The sequence below is a fragment of the Dipodomys merriami genome, unplaced genomic scaffold, assembly GCF_024711535.1.
Source record: "Dipodomys merriami isolate MVZ:Mamm:240054 unplaced genomic scaffold, mDipMer1.0.p SCAF_44, whole genome shotgun sequence".
Classification (NCBI taxonomy): Eukaryota; Metazoa; Chordata; class Mammalia; order Rodentia; family Heteromyidae; genus Dipodomys; species Dipodomys merriami.
In genome coordinates this window covers 5,565,328-5,581,668 of record NW_027206002.1, presented here as the reverse complement: position 1 = coordinate 5,581,668, position 16,341 = coordinate 5,565,328, and the positions used below count along the sequence as shown (strand labels likewise).

Genomic DNA, 16,341 nt, shown 5'->3' with positions numbered 1-16,341 from the left:
GCTGAGCCACCTTCCCAGCCCCCTGAAACTTTTTTATCGTGTTATTTTGGTGTTCTGGGCCTAGAGCTTGAACCCAGGTCCTGGACACTGTCTCTCAGCATTTTTTGCTCAAAACTGGTACTCTACACTTGAGCTATGGCTTCACTTCCAGCTTTTTGGTGGTTAACTAGAGCTAAGAGTCTCTGGTCTTTCCTGCCTGAGGTGACTTTGAACCACAATCCTCCTATTTAGGTCTCCAGCATAGCTAGGATTACAGGTGTGAGACTCAGGGGCTTGGCATAACATACATCTTAATAAAGTTGACTAAGCAAACAAAACCTAGATAATTACCAAGTTAGAGAGCAATTCTACTTGAGGCATCTCTGGTATGTAGAGCTTTTATGTGCAATTTCTCTAGATTAGTGAGATAGACCAAGAAGCCAGTTTCCAACTATTCAAGTAATGCTCCATTGAAAATGCCTTCACAATACTGCCAGGCATGGTGGTGTATGCCTGTAATCTTAGCACTATGGAGGCTGCAATTAGAGGATGGGGAGTCTTGAGACCATCTTGGACTATATAGTGAGAACCTGTCTCAAAAAAAATATATATGTATAGGTATGTCTGTGTGGTATCTTCCTAATGTGGAAGTAATTGCCATACATTTATGTATGTATGTATGTATGTATGTATGTATGTATGTATGTATGTATGTATGTATGTATGTCGGTTTGGGGGCCTGAACTATGGGCCTGGGCACTGTCCCTCAGCTCTTTAGTGCAAGGCTAGCACTCTACCACTTGAGCCAAGCGCCACTTCCAGCTTTTTCTGCTTATGTGGTACTGAGGTATTGAACTCAGGGCCTCATGCATGCAAGGCAAGCACTCTACTACTGAGCCACTTTCCCAGCATAAATTTACTTAGTTTTATTTGTGCTATAGCTGTCATTCAAACATCTGTGGCCTATATAACTGTTAATAGAAAAATATACAGAAGTCTCCAGGGCTCTTTTAAAGTCTTAGTTCTGAGAATTTGTCACCTTGTAATTATTATCTAAAACAGAAGGCATAGGAAGAGAAATGGGAATAAGCATTGAAGGTGAAAGAATACTTTTTGGATTAACATGCTCACAATTTACTAATAATTTTCAAGACATAATTACAAAACATAAAGGTGTAACAGAAACTAAAGAAAGCCCTTAGACTCCAAAAGTTCTGCAAAAAGTCAGAATAATCAGTATACAGTTTTTTATACTAGGCAGGTAAAAAGTAAACACAGGGTATGCTTTCTCTCTTTTGTAAAGAGGTACTTTCAAGACTAACTCTTGGCATATTAAAAAAAATGGCACAAGGTTTTCTGTGGAGATGTTCCCAATCTTTATTTCTGGCCTTCCCCATATCCACAGTGCATTGCTATCTGCACGGAGTCTGTCAGAAAACAGCTCTGTATATTTTGTCCCTACATCTAACTAGTTTTTAACTAGACAGTTTTGCATGGGGTAGGCGACAAAGCAGGAGAATGAACTATGATATATACCCAGTTTAGGAATTCAGTACACTGGTCTCAGCTGCCACCAAGACCTGAACCCATCACCCTGATAAAAGAGATTTAATCTGAGCTGTACAGCTTACCACATGAAGTCAAAATGAAGAGAAATGAGAAGAACTGCAACCAACTTTCTGAATGTCACTCATTTGTCCAGTCCCATAATTCTACTTAAACTATGCTGGTCAGGCTACTTCTTTTACTTATTCCAAAAGTAAGGCCAATAACTCATGGAAAAACAGTCACTTGAGTGCTTCAGTAGCTAAGAACTCTGTCCACTTGAGATGAGCTCAAAACATTGCTTTAAATTAACTGAGAGCACAGGACTTCTGTAAACTTAAAATATAATCTCATTTACTTTATTCGTTATTGATTAGTAGCACCAAAATTATATTAATTGACCTTCACGGTAAGTCTAAATCACAGTGTATCTTCTTAAGCCCATGACTTCTAACTGAGTTAATTTGGAGAAGATTGCTATTTTGCTTTCATGCACAAGTAGCTGCCAATTCTCTGCTTATTTTTCCAAAAGATAAATCCAAGGGCTTAGTGAGTTTGTACGGAATTAGTTTTTTAGAATGATACACTTCCCAAATTTAATGATTACTTTTGGATAGTCTTTTTGGGTAGACTCATGGGATTTGACAGATACAAATAAAGACCAGATTTTTTTGTCTGCATTGAGTATCTTTATAGATTGAGGGCCACATGAATTTATAAAGTTTTCTTTTATTTCATCAGTTCACTTTTTTTGGGGAGGGGAGTGCTGAGGCTTGAACTCTGGGCCTGGGCACTGTCCCTGAGTTCTTTTTGCTCAAGGTAAGCACTCTACCACTTGAGCCACAGCACCACTTCTGGCTTTTTCTGTGCTTTAATTGGAGATAAGAGTCTCACAGACTTTCCTGCCTGGACTGGCTTTGAACCATGGTTCTCAGATCTCAACTGCCAGGATTTACAGGTGTGAACCACCACCAGCTGACTATCAGTTCACCTTACTGATGATTTAACATTTCTTTTTCTACATTCATAACTGATTGCCCTGTATGTGTCCAAAGTCCCAAGAGGGAGACACAAAGTGCTCTGTTTCCCCTGAAAGGACATTTGGACTTCTGTTAGTTACCAGATGTCAAAGGTTTTCAAGCAACTAAGGCAAGGTGGGTCCCTGGGAGCAGAAGGGGACAGTGATAATGTGATCAGATGTGACCCTAGAACTAAGCATTGCAGGGGCCATTTTGGAACTGGATGGAGGAAGGGGGTCACAGTGGAGCTGTTGTATTAGCTCTGGTGAGAAATAAAATAGACAGGATGGACAATGAGGAGGATATATGTATATATACACTATGTATATATACATATGTGTGTGTGTGTGTGTGTGTGTGTGAGAAATCAACCAAGGACTATCATTTATCGGGGGGGGGGGGGTCAGCAAGCATTAGCCAGTCAGAGTTCTGCCTAGACAGGATTCAAACTTCAGCTCCTCAGATCTCAGCATCCTGAATAATTAGGATTATAGGCATGATCCAGCAGTGCCTAATTAGGACCTAGGAGTAATGATACCATGAATGAAATGATGTTCACATAATAGATACTCAGTAAATTCTGAAGCAATGAAGTGGCTGTCTTTACTGCCTAGCATATGGTTCCATACACCTTAAGAGTAGGCTTCAAAATCCATTATGAAGTCCCTGATGTAAGTTAAGCAAGAGTTATTAGACTCATGGTGTAAGTAAGAAAACTGGAACTCCACAAAAACGTTCTGACTTTGTAAAAAGTCAAGTAAGTAGCAAATGCAGATGCAACACAAAGGACTTAATTTTCCATATGATTGATCATCATTTAAAAAAGACCCTGTAACATTTAAAAATGTATTATCAATGGAATAAGTACTAAAGGTCAAGTTAACTGTAAAATAAGTTATTATATAATTATTCTAAGGCAGAGGAAATACATTGAGATATTTAACATGGTTTGGGGAACTTTATGCTGGTCAATGTAGCAATGGAAGGAGCAGCATGGAAATGATTCCATACACGAGCATAATAACCCTAGCCACTCTCAGGTGGCTGAGATCTGAGGATCAAGGTTCAAAGCCAGCCTGGGCAGGAAGCCTGAAAGAGTCTTATTAGTGGCTGGTGTACGAATCTAAATTCTCACTGTCTATCCGGCCTCATTTTTATACTGCAAATACTTTCTATCCTGAAATTAATATTTAAAATTTGGTAATAAATTATTGATAATAAAACTTCACTTACAAGTGCCCACACTTCCTTGGATTTGTCAATGTTTAACCAGAAATAAGGCATTGACAAGATTCTACAGAGAGAGATAAATGGGGATGGGAGCTCAGATGTCATATCAGACCCTCAGACCTGAAGGCTGATTCCATTCCTTCTTTAAAGGATCCCGCTTGATAGAAAAGGTTAATGGTAATATTTCAGTTAAGAGCTACCTTTGTTTGCAGTTCATCAGGTTAGTGGGTTTCAGAGCTGGAAAAAAAAAAAACATCTTTCAGAGTCGTGAGGTATAAATCTACACATGATAAATGAAGAAACCAAGAGTCAGAGACGTTTAGGAATTTGCCACTATCACAGAGAATCAATGGCAGGATGATGATGATAGCACCAACTTCCTGAGCCGTGGGGTTTCTTTAGCAAACATGCTGGTACTGGGGCTTGAACTCGGGGCTTTATGGTCAAGTCTGGTCTCAACCACTTGAGCCACACCTACAGTTCTGGCTTTCTTCTGGTTAATTAGCGATAGAGTCTGGCTAGATTTTCTGCCCTGGACTGGCTTTGAACCAAGATCTCCAGATTTCATACTTCCGAGTAACTAGGGTTAAAGGCATCAGCTCCCTTTGCCAAGCATACTATTATAGTACTTTAAGCTTGAAATATTTAACGGTATTATTTGTAGAATTAATCTGTTTTAATCTGTATTCCCAGATTAATTCTAAGATATAATATCATATTCAGTATAATCCAGGCCTTAAATTCTGCCTTATCTTTTTTCTAATAAAGAATGCAGCTATAAAACCAATTGATGAAAATCTAGTGGTCAATATCTATTCAACAAAATCAAGGTGCTCACAGGTAAGCACATTTTGGGGGAAAAAAATTTACAGCCAAGTAGAAAGTAAGTGGACGCATTTTCTTCTTACTTTCCAGTAAGTGCCAATGGTTTGTATCAACTCATCCCACAGTGATTGATTGACAAGAAAATGCCTCCAGCTCTTCCAGGATGACCCCAGTACGACACTGATGCTACTTTCTGTGTCTAATATTGTTATTAAGAAGTTGTACAAAGGGGTTACAATGCCATCAATCAGGCTATGAGTGCAATGCTTCTTGGTTAATGTTACTTGTTTTTGTTTGTTTCCCCTGTTTTCCCCCTTCCAACCCTCCCATCAGGTAACATAGTACTCTTTTTACATATTGCACATTGAAAATAATGACAGTGTTTGCTCAGCCTATTTCCCTTCATTCCTGCCCCCTCCATACATTCCCCCACACACACAAACACGTTTTCACTTTCTGCTATTTGTTTTGGTAAACAGTTGTGCTTCCTTCCTAAGTCTTGAAACATCAAGTTGAAAAGAACAGACAATTCCTTGAGAAATTATACATTCTGTTTCTAATGCCCAAGCCACAAAGACACAATAGTGAAATTAAGTCCCCAAACAACAACATCAACAAAATATCCTGCCAACGACATCAGGCAGTTCCTAAGACAAGTCCCTTACTGACAAGGTCCGCAGCTGGTGAGTGGTCTAATAGGGGGCCTAATGGTTGGTGTCTGGCAACCTTTTCTGTAAATGCCCTTCTCCTTCCATGTACTAATTTCCAGGCACTACAAAGATTAAGCACTGTGAGAATGATGAGAAAGCAGTCGTTTCTTTCCTTGCAACAGTCACATGGGGATTTATGAGGAGATGGCAAGTGATTACAGCCTGGAGTTTGGCCAGGGCGTGGGAACACGTGAGTGATGGTTTCGGCTGGCGTTAATGGACAGCCCTCCGACATGATGGATGCTTTTGCCCCCTCCCTCTAATTTGTTTCACCTTGCACACCAGTGCTGCTACACAGGACAAGACAATCTTTTTGCAAATACCCATCCCTTGCTACTGGATGATCAGCAGGAAGAGAACTTTGGTGAGACTTGATTTTGGAAGCTGTGACCCTCACAACAGCAGTAGTTCACCCCTGCTTTCAGTACTGGTCCATGAACCCAGTTGGTAATACTTATTGATTCTCTACGGCTAGATGCTTCAGACAAATTATTATCAGTGAAAAATTTATTTGGGACCATTCAAGCAAACAGGAAAAAAAGAGTAAATAAATAACTGTATGTTTCATGTTCCATCATTGACTTCCTCCTCTCGCAGCTCCCGAGGTTGATAGGTTAGTACCTGTTACTGACAGAGTAATGAAGCTTAGTTTTGATGAAAACACTAGTTTCTTTCATCATTTTTTCAACATTTCAGGGATTTCCTTTCCTTGTGGGCAGGCCCTCGGTGTGTTGTGGGATCCTGGATATATCGACGATGCCTCATTCATTGACAAGAGTGCAAGTTCGAGTGGCGCCCACCCTGGCTCCACCTGGTTTCGGTTGTTTCTCTGGGAACGGCCTATGAAGGTCCTGTGGAATCTACCAGTCCAGCGATGAGGTTTGCCAAGGTGATTTCTAGCTGTCTTTAGCTTTCAGCATTATTTGTTGTTACCCAAACCATGTCACATCCACGCACAGAGCCCTGCCTGGCTGCCAGTTAACACAGAAGGAACATCACCTGGGGACCCAGAGCTCAGGGTCTGGCTTCTCCCTCCCTCATGTCACAAAGTGACCAGTGCCAGCACGGGGGCCCCACCCACAGGCCTCCGTGTAATGCTAATGAGCCCCCAATGGCCTACCGCCAATAACCATCATCCTAGGAAAGTAGGGATTTTTCTGACTAGAAATCAGATTCACACCACGCGTGTGAAACGGAAGGGATTTACGAAAGTTCACATGGTGGGAATGGCCGTCCTTCTGTTCCCAGGGTAAAAGAACGTGGGTACACGTCTGCTTATGTAAAGATGAAAACGCAACACGACCTAACAGCAACTTGCCAAGATCAGAGAGCACCAGGGGCCCCGCGGGGGCTGAGGGAGTGGAGGAAGTAGGGCAGTGACGACTCAGCAATCTTTGTGCCTTTTCCAGGGAACCAACCTCCTTCCCAGGAAGCCCGTTCATTTTTCAAGCGGTCAAAGCAGCAGCTGGGTTGCAGATAGTCGAGGAGCCTGGGGGCAATTAGTTCTAATGTGGTGACAGTGAGGAAGTGGAAAGTTCCAGAATGTTGTCGTGCTCTGTAGGTTCTTCATTAGGCCCTGAGATCAGATGTTTCTTGTCATCCTTTTGGAATGCAAGTTCCAGGGGTGAATACCTGCAGTCTCACCTCCCTGGGCCTGCACAAGGCTCACCCCCAGGGGTGGAAGGCGCTTGGCCATGCCACTGGCTGCTGGGATTGTAGCTTGACGGACTTGCCTTCTTCAGAGCCCAGACCTGGCCTTTCTCCTCTATCTCTCGGAACACCTGGCACCGAGCAGGCATTCAATAAATCTCTGCTAAACTGAATCGGCAGTTCACTTAATCAGTCCACGCCTGCTTTTCTTATCTGTCCAATGGGGAGAGTGAAGCTCTCCTCAAGGATTGTTTAGGAAGAGTAGGATTTATTTTTCTTCATAATATACAGAAGGTGAGGACTCGTGCTGGTGACTCACATTTGTAATCCTAGCTACTCAGAAGGCTGTGGTTCAAAGACAGGCCAGGCAGGAAAGTCCACGGGACTCTTATCTTCAATGAGCTACCAAAAAGCCATAAGGGGAGCTATAGTTCAAGTGGTAGAATGTTAGCCTTAAGCCAGAAAGCTAAGAGACAGGGTCCAAGCCCTGAGTTCAAGCCACAGAACCAGCAACCAGAATGGTGATGATGATGATGGTGGTGATGATGATGATGATGATGATGATGATGATGTAGTAACATATGGAAGATGAATTGGGTTTTCTTAACTTGAAACCACAAAACAAACTGTGAGCCTTTCAGGTGGTGTGTCAGTACTTAACTTTATCTAAAGAGATAAAGGTTCAAGGTTTTTTTTTTTTTCTGAAGTTATTCATTCAGGGTGGTAGCTGTTACTGTAACAGTAAAAGGAAATTAAATTCTACATTCACTCAAGGTATTAAAATACCTTCTAATTCACTCAATCAGATCACAAATTGAATAATGATTCCCTGTGTATAAGCAGACACTAAGGAAAAAGTTATGCATTTATTTTATCTTATTTCATTATCATTCAATAATGCCCTTTGCATGTGGCATCCTGTCAAGCATTTTCAATAGATTATCTTATTCATTCAGAAAACACTCTATGAGGTAACAGTTTACCATTTCCTTCTTTCATTTCTTTTTTGTTTTTTTGGTTGAATGTGGGGCTTGAACTCGGAGCCTGGCACTGTACCTGAGCTCTTTTGTACTCAAGGTCAGCTCTTTACCAATTCGAGCCACAGCTCTACTTCCACTTTTCTGGGGGTTCATTGGACATAAGAGTCTCACAGACTTTCCTGCCCTGTTTGGCTTTGAACCTCCTGAGTAGACAGGATTACAGGCATGAGCCACCAGCGCACAGTTAATAGGTTACTATTTCTCTAAGGCACAGAGAGCTTAAGTTACTGGCCCCAAGTCACAAATCTAAGAGAAGACACTGGAAATCCAGGCAACTTACTGTGGCATATCACATACCATCTGCTTCCCTGAAACCAAGCCACAGGGACCATTTCTCCACCCATACAAGAAACAAACTGGGTACATGACTCTGAAGTTTCTACAGAACCTTAACAAGGTAGAAAAACTAGCATTGGAAAGGAGTGTGTGTGCATGGGGTGGGGTAGATTAAGCAAAGGGAGTAGAAGAATGGAGAAAGAAAGGGAGGGGGTAATTCAGTCTTAATAATCAATGGATATCCTATGAAGCCAGGAAAGTTGAGGACAGGAAATGGGAGGGAAGGAGGAGAAGGATGAAAAGGGTGTTACTGGTCAGGATACACTGTACTTATAAAGTGACATGTTGAATGGTAACCCCTCCGTTCAACTGCTTAACGATCATAAGAATATAATTAAGAAAACAGACAGAGCTCTGCCCCCATGGAGCCTGAAATAAGATGCAGGCTATGAATGTGACATCAGTAAGAATGCATCCTTGTAACCTGCAGGACTCCTCAGAAAGAGGAATGGGGGGAAGGCAAAGCGGGGTGATGAGCAGATGGGGGCGATAAGTTGGAGAAGGATCTTATGACCAGAAGGCTGAGAGAACTAGACAGCATCAGAGACTGCAGAGCTGAGTTCAGAATCATGGTCTCCTAGAGCCAAATGTCTATGGGAATATTCCACTGGAAAACGCTCTAGGCCTAAGATGTTAGAAGGAAGCAGATAGTAGAAGAGATTGAAAAATGAGAAGACTGGTGAATCAGAGAGAGGGGTCGGTAGAGACGACTATTTAAACGTTTTTTTCTGGCCCTGGGGCTTGAACTCTGGGCTTGGGTGCTGTCCCTGAGCTCCTTTTTTTTTGTTTTGTTTTGCTTAAAGTTAATGAGCCACGACATTTCCGGCTTTTTCTGCGATTCATTGGAGATGAGAGCATCCCATGGACTTGCCTTCAGGGGCTGGCTTTGAACTGTGATCTCAGATCTCAGCCTCCAAAGTAGCTGGGATTACAGATGTGAGCCACTGGCACCAGACTTGGAGAAAACGTGAACACCTGGGCCCACTGGGGTATGGCTGTGTTCCCCAGGTGGGGAATAGCTACCTGTGCAGAGTCCTGAGCTCATGAAGAAGGTCAGTTGTCAGAGGACAGGATTGTCCTATTGTAGGGGCAGTGTGAATGCTGAGAAAGCCCACACCTGCCTGCACAAAATGTACAGGCTTTATTTCCTAAATCGGGAGACAAGCTCCTCATAGGTCTTTGATTCCTTTGAAAAGGGAAAGAGGCCCGTGTGCTCTAGGTGTCTAAATCAGCCTCATGGCATGCCTGGCAGGCTGCAGACACTGAGGTCTCTCCAGCGTGCTTGCCTTCGCATCCCTTCAAAGCAACACTTAGTAGTTGTTATTTTGAAAGCTAATCAATGCAATGCACTTCATGAAGCTTTAATGAGAGAGGTATGGACAGTCAGATATAAAACCTCAACTCCATTCCAGCAGTGTCTGGTAACCCCAGAATAATAACAGAAGCAGCAAAGAATAGAAAAGCTAGGTAAGGCAAGGCACACTTGTGGTTTCAGTGAGTGTAGGGGCAGAGGTAGGAGGGTAGAGATCAGAGATGGAGAGCCTTTCAGCAAACTAGGCAAAATCCCAGGAACCTATGGGGACTGAGATACAGGCATGGCGTAGGCGAGAGAGTGCTCAAGTTTGGGCCTTGGTGTTTCCAAGAGAGAAAGGAAGGGAAGAAGACAGGAGTGAGAAAGGGAGAAGGAGGCCATGAGAGAGAGAGGGGGGAAAGGGAAGAGGGGGGGAGGAAGGAAGAAAAGAAGGGAAGGAAGGAAGAAGGAAGGCAGGGAGGGAGGGAGGGGGAGAGGGAAAGGGGGAGGGAGAGGGGGAGGGAGAGGGGAAGGAAGGGAGAAGGGGAGGAAAGGAAAGAAGGAAGGAAGAAAAGAAGGGAAGGAAGGGAGGAAGGAAGGAAGGAAGGAAGGAAGGAAGGAAGGAAGGAAAGAAGGGAGGGAGGGAGGGAGGGAGGGAGGGAGGGAGGGAGAGGGGAAGGGAGAGGGGAAGGAAGGGATAAGGGGAGGAAAGGAAAGAAGGAAGGAAGAAAAGAAGGGAAGGAAGGAAGGAAGGAAGGAAGGAAGGGAGGGAGGGAGGGAGGGGGAGAGGGAGAGGGGGAGGGAGAGGGGGAGGGAGAGGGGAAGGAAGGGATAAGGGGAGGAAAAGAAAGAAGGAAGGAAGAAAAGAAGGGAAGGAAGGAAGGAAGGGAGGGAGGGAGGGGGAGAGGGAGGGGGGAGGGAGAGGGGGAGGGAGAGGGGAAGAAAGGGATAAGGGGAGGAAAAGAAAGAAGGAAGGAAGAAAAGAAGGGAAGGAAGGAAGGAAGGAAGGAAGGGAGGGAGGGGGAGAGGGAGAGGGGGAGGGAGAGGGGGAGGGAGAGGGGGAGGGAGAGGGGAAGGAAGGGATAAGGGGAGGAAAGGAAAGAAGGAAGGAAGAAAAGAAGGGAAGGAAGGAAGGAAGGGAGGGAGGGAGGGAGGGGGAGAGGGAGAGGGGGAGGGAGAGGGGGAGGGAGAGGGGGAGGAAGGGATAAGGGGAGGAAAGGAAAGAAGGAAGGAAGAAAAGAAGGGAAGGAAGGAAGGAAGGAAGGAAAGAAGGGAGGGAGGGAGGGAGGGAGAGGGGAAGGGAGAGGGGAAGGAAGGGAGAAGGGGAGGAAAGGAAAGAAGGAAGGAAGAAAAGAAGGGAAGGAAGGAAGGAAGGAAGGAAGGAAGGAAGGAAGGAAGGAAGGAAGGAAGGAAGGAAGGAAGGAAAAGGCAGGGAGGGAGAGGGAGAAGAAAGGGAAGGGAAGAAGGAAAGAAGGTCATTATAAGACTGAGAAACTGCCTAGGGCAGATGCTAAATTTCCCCTAAGAGATACTTAAGACCCAAAGTAATGTGCAAGGCAGAGAAAGTAATGGCGTTTTCTTCTCAGAGAGCTGATCTGCAACTTTCCAACAGTTTGAACCATTTAACCCCAGAGATCAAGATGTTTAAAATGTTGAAAATGTGCACACAAAAGCCAGAGGTAATGGTCAATACAACCCGAGCACTCTTTGTAAGTTCATCCACTCACAGACTCAAGTAACTCAGCACAGAAAAATCAACAGATTTCCCCACAGTGTGTGGGAGTGAAGGGAGACATTTGAGCTCCATGATCTTCCAGTTTGGGCAACAACAAAAATACTAAAGAGTTGTGCCTAGACCCAGAGTTCAAGCCCCATGACCAACCAAAAAAAACAAAAAACAAAAAAACAAAACCCCAAACTAAACTAAAAACTCAAACAACAACAACAACAACAATAACAACAACAACCAAAGTTGTTGAAAAGGGTGACATTGATCAAGATGCACAGTATTTATAAACTGCTCTGGTGAATTGCAACTCCTTTGTACAACTACTTAAAGATAATAAAATAAGCCAGGTACCGGTGGCTCACACTTGTAATCCTAGCAAATCAGGAGGCTGAGATCTGAGGACTGCAGTTCAAATTCAGCCCAGGCAGGAAAGTCAGTGAGACTCTAATCTCCAATAAACCACCAGAAAACCAGAAATGGCTCTGTGGCTCAAGTGGTAGAACACTCGCCTTGAGCTGGAGAGCTCAGGGACAGCGCCCAGGCCGAGTTCAAGCCCCACGACCAAAAAAAGAAAAGACAATAACAATATTTTTTAAGGATTAAAGTCAAGGAATAAAAGAGCGTTAAAAATGTAATGCAGTTTCTTCCTTAGGAGAATAAAGTTGATGATGTCCAATCTTAGTTCTTTTCATTTTTTTAGAAAAAGGTTTTTTTTTTTTTTTTGCAAGTTTTTCATTTCACATAGTGTGGATGAGGGAGATTCAAAAGCAGCTGGATATAAAGGGATATGACAGTACCACTTAGAATATCCACTGCAAGATTTTCACTCCTTATCAACCATTCAGAATGGCCCATTGGAATTTCCATCACTTGTCTGCAACCTGCCCAAGTCCAGCCTTAACGATCCCAGCAATCCTCAGCGCTTTCTATTTGTCTCTTCAGCACTTCCTGTCTGGTGAGGTAGTTCTTGAATTAAACAACGCGGATGCACATATAACCCATTGAACATCTGCTATACTGTAGGCTCTGATAAACCAAAACTCCCATTAAAAAAGAATTCAATTAACTGGCATAACTCTAAGAAATAAAATATCTCAGTTTGCCAAGGGGAGGGGGGCTGAGTTAAGTGGTTTCTTCCCCCTCAGCCATGACAATGTTTTCCCATTACTTATGAGGTCTTTCATTTGGAAGTACTGGGATTTGAATATGCAGTTTTTCATTTGTTAGGCTAGTGCTTTACCACCTGAGCCATGTCCCCAACCTTTTTGCTTTAGTTAATATTCACATAGAGTCTGAGTTGGCCTTCAACCATAGTCTTCATATCTCTGCTGTGATTATCATTAGGAAAAGCTATATGTGGCTTATTTTTTGAAATGGTGCCTATTTTTCCTCCTTCCTGGGCTGCCCTGAGGACTGTGATCCTCCTATCTCTGCATTCCAGATAGCTGAGATTACAGACACAAACCACGGTACTGGGCCCCTATTTATGAATTTGAGAAGACTGGTATTCTCATCTTGGTTCTTTGGATATTTTCTAAGATCTTGGAGATCTTGTTCTCATAATGCCCACCTTGTGTCCCTCAGAAAGTCAAGCGCTGCATCTCATTTATTCCACATTCTCACATACGCCAGAGTGTTTTGATTTGATATTGAAAAGACCAGAAAGGTAAGGCATGGTTAAAATATACCCTTTACAAATGACTGACATTTGAATTCAATATTGACTTGGGGAAAAAAATGAAAGATCCATTCATATTCCGTCCTAACACCAAATACCAAATGAATATAAATGGAAGACATTTCCAGGTCTGGCATTCTTTTGGTATTTCCAGCATGGGCAGGAGGAGGGTAGAAATAGCTAGGCTCCTTTATTTCAAAACAGTGATGCCAATCAAGGATCAGTGCCATTTCGTGAGGGAAGTTGGAAGGGCAGGCAAGGGGGGCAAAGCTGAAAAAGCAGACAGAAAAGAGTGGAAAACAATACCATCAACAAAAACCAGATAGACAATGATGTTCTTAGGATTTAAAATCCAGTGAGTGGTATCTTTGGTGTGTACATATATGTCCAATGTCACCAAAATGTCATCTAAGAGTATAACCCACAGTGGTAGATGTTGCCATTATTTGCCTTTATATTTTGTTTTCTTTAAAATCTTTAATGCTAATTTCACCAGCATAAGCGTAATAATGTTTGAAAATAAATGTTAAACTAAAGTAACAACCACTTGCAAAAAAATAAAAAATAAAATCCAATGACTGAAGAGTTGGTCCAACAATTGATAGAGTTTTCAATGCAGTCAACCTAGGCACCAATCTTTATTCCAAGAGGAAAATTCAACTCTCAGCTCCCATCCTCCACCCTATCACGCTTACATTTATGGGCGCTTATGTGGTTATATTTAAACTTCTGCTTCTAAAAGCTGCAAGAGTGTAAATAGACACATTTTAGCCACTTTATCCAATTGTATTAGCTTTCTTCCCCTGCCATTCTCCAAGGCAGATGGAATTCAGACGTGCAGAAAATGTAAATCATTTCTTTGGATAACAGCAATGGTAGATTAAAAAAAAAGCCAAACTCGGTTCTTATTTATTTCTGAGAGAGCTTGATGAGCAATTTCTAGTCATGGCTTCATGCTATGTACATTTCAGTATGAAGAACCAATGGAAAATAAGACCTCAGGACAGATAGAAAAATATGTATAAGTAGCTATTAATATTGGCACCCTATCATGTCTCAGATGAACCAATTGGGTCCTGGATAGAGAGGTCACAGGAAGAACAGCTGAGGGCCGAGCCGGCCTCTCTCCATGAGGAATCCTGTGTGGTGTCTTCCATAGCCTTGGAAATGATTTGGACAAGGTCAAAATGAAGGAGGAGAAATAGAGAATGTGGCACCTACCCAGATAGGACTTCAGAGGATGAGTGGATGAGTGTACATCTCTGAAGCAACCAAAGGAGAAAGAAGCAAATAAGGAGCAGCAGACTGGCGACTGCATCTGCTTGGCCATGGACCCGCCCTGGCTCCTCAGCACTGGACTCTCAGGAGAGGACGGATACTTCCCAGATCATTGCTTACACACCACTTTCTCCCATGTACCTGAGATGCATGCAAGAGGAAGTGATGGGTGACAGGCCCGCCTTCACTAGTGATTACCTTCCTTCTGCCATTCCCATTGCTTTGGTACTTCCTCCTGATCCTACATGTAGGAAAGAGGATTCCAGAATTTTCTCCACAGAAGGAAGCTTGTTATAGATGCATGCAAGGAGAGAGAGAGAGAGAGAGAGAGAGAGAGAGAGAGAGAGAGAGAGAGAGAGAGAGAGAGAGAGAGAGAGAGAGAGAATGAACCTGATTAGTGAAAGGATTTTAGAGAAGGGAATTACAGTTTAGATCCCATATGCACCTAGGAAGGCACTCTGCCTCAAGCCAGTGTCTTGATGTGTGTATGATTCATGTCCTGTGGACACAGAATGACTTGGGAGAAGTGGCAAAGCCGCCCTCCCCACCCCCTGCTCCATCTCCTGAGCAGGGTAAAGAGGATGCACCAGAGATCTAAATAGTCTTCAAGGTCAAAACAAAGGTGACTATGTGCTTCGGATCATAAAATAATATTTATCATAGTGAACTCTGGGAAATGGAAACAAGAGGATACTTCCTTGTTGATTTTGTTTTCTCTTCTGCCTTGTTTGTTCATTTATCTGTCTTTTAGAGAGGTAAGGGAGGATACAGTAATGGAGGGACAAAGGGTGAACAAATGCAGCACTGATACATACTAGACACTATTGGGTGGGGATGGGAGGGAAAAACTGGGAGAGAGCAAGGGAAGGAAAGTACTCATTATCTGACTTATATAACTGTAACTCCTCTGTATATCACCCTTTACAGTAATGATTTTTTTAAAGGAAAAAAAAAGGTCAATCTTGAAAAAAAAAAAAGAAAGAAAAAGGAGTGAAAACCCAGTTAAGAAACACACACCATTTCTTTCAGAGCCTCTGCTAGGACTTGAGAGGATGAGTGCACATCTTAGCAGAAAGAAGGCAAGGCTACTAAGGAGTTGGTGACAGTGGTCCTGCCCTGTTGCTTAGGAAACATGGTTCATGCTGCTCTTCAGATACAGCCATCCCCGACTTCCCCCTCCCCGCCGCCCCTGCCCCCAGCTCTACCTGTCCCTTGTTCAGTGCAGAGTGAAGTCTTGAGCCATCATGACCGCATGTGTGATCAGACCCTTTCCCCAGACGCCTTCCCCTCTTCTAAGGGGGTCTCTGGCTGTCTGAGCCCATAAGCTCATCCCTTGCAGACAGAGGTATGATGAGACATGATTTCCTCCACAGTTGCCTAGCTGTTAGAAAAGTCTAGAAGCAGAGTAGTTTTGATAAATGAGAGAGAGAGAGCGAGCGAGCGCACTATCCATGTTCCTATGCTTTCATTTGCTTGCTTTTTTAGCTGGTTCCTGCTTTTCCCTCCTCCCCACTAATCTAAAAGCACATACTCATTACCATGCAGGTTTTTACTGCATTATACTGAGTCTGCCATTGATACTAAAGTTAGCTCCCAACTACACCTACACTGAACCCTAAGCTAATAATAATAAATGGCTATGGGTGAAATTAGTAATCAAAACTAGACCTGGAGACTTGACATTGGAATTAAGGACACAGAGGCAGGAAATTGTATTTTCACAAACGGGCTTTGTGATTTCCAAATATGAAGACATCTAAGCATCATGAAAATTATCAGTCTTGGCTCATGCCTATAATCCTAATTACTTAGGAGGCTGAGATCTGAGGATCATGGTTCAAAGGCAGCCTGGGCAGGAAACTTCATGAGACTCTTTTTATCTCCAATAAATTGCTCAGAAAATGCCGGAAGTGGTGCTATGGCTCAAGTGGTAGAGCACTAGCCTTGAGCACAAAGAAGTTCAGGGACAGTGTCAAGGCCCTGAGTTCAAGCCCCAGGACTGGCAAAAAAAAGATAAGAAAATTATCAGCC

General features: G+C 43.1%; 1 protein-coding gene across 8 annotated transcripts in view; it reads right to left on the bottom strand.

Moving 5' to 3' along the window:
• Sgcd (sarcoglycan delta) overlaps positions 1-16,341 on the bottom strand; it is a 913,825-nt gene that overhangs the window by 300,143 nt on the left and 597,341 nt on the right. The window contains exon 4 of one of the 8 annotated variants that reach the window (XM_069993892.1): positions 3,974-4,010. The exons of the other annotated variants lie outside the window; for them this stretch is intronic. The gene's annotated coding sequence lies outside the window, so the exon portion shown is untranslated. The remainder of the gene's footprint in view (positions 1-3,973; positions 4,011-16,341) is intronic. 8 annotated transcript variants of the gene reach the window in all.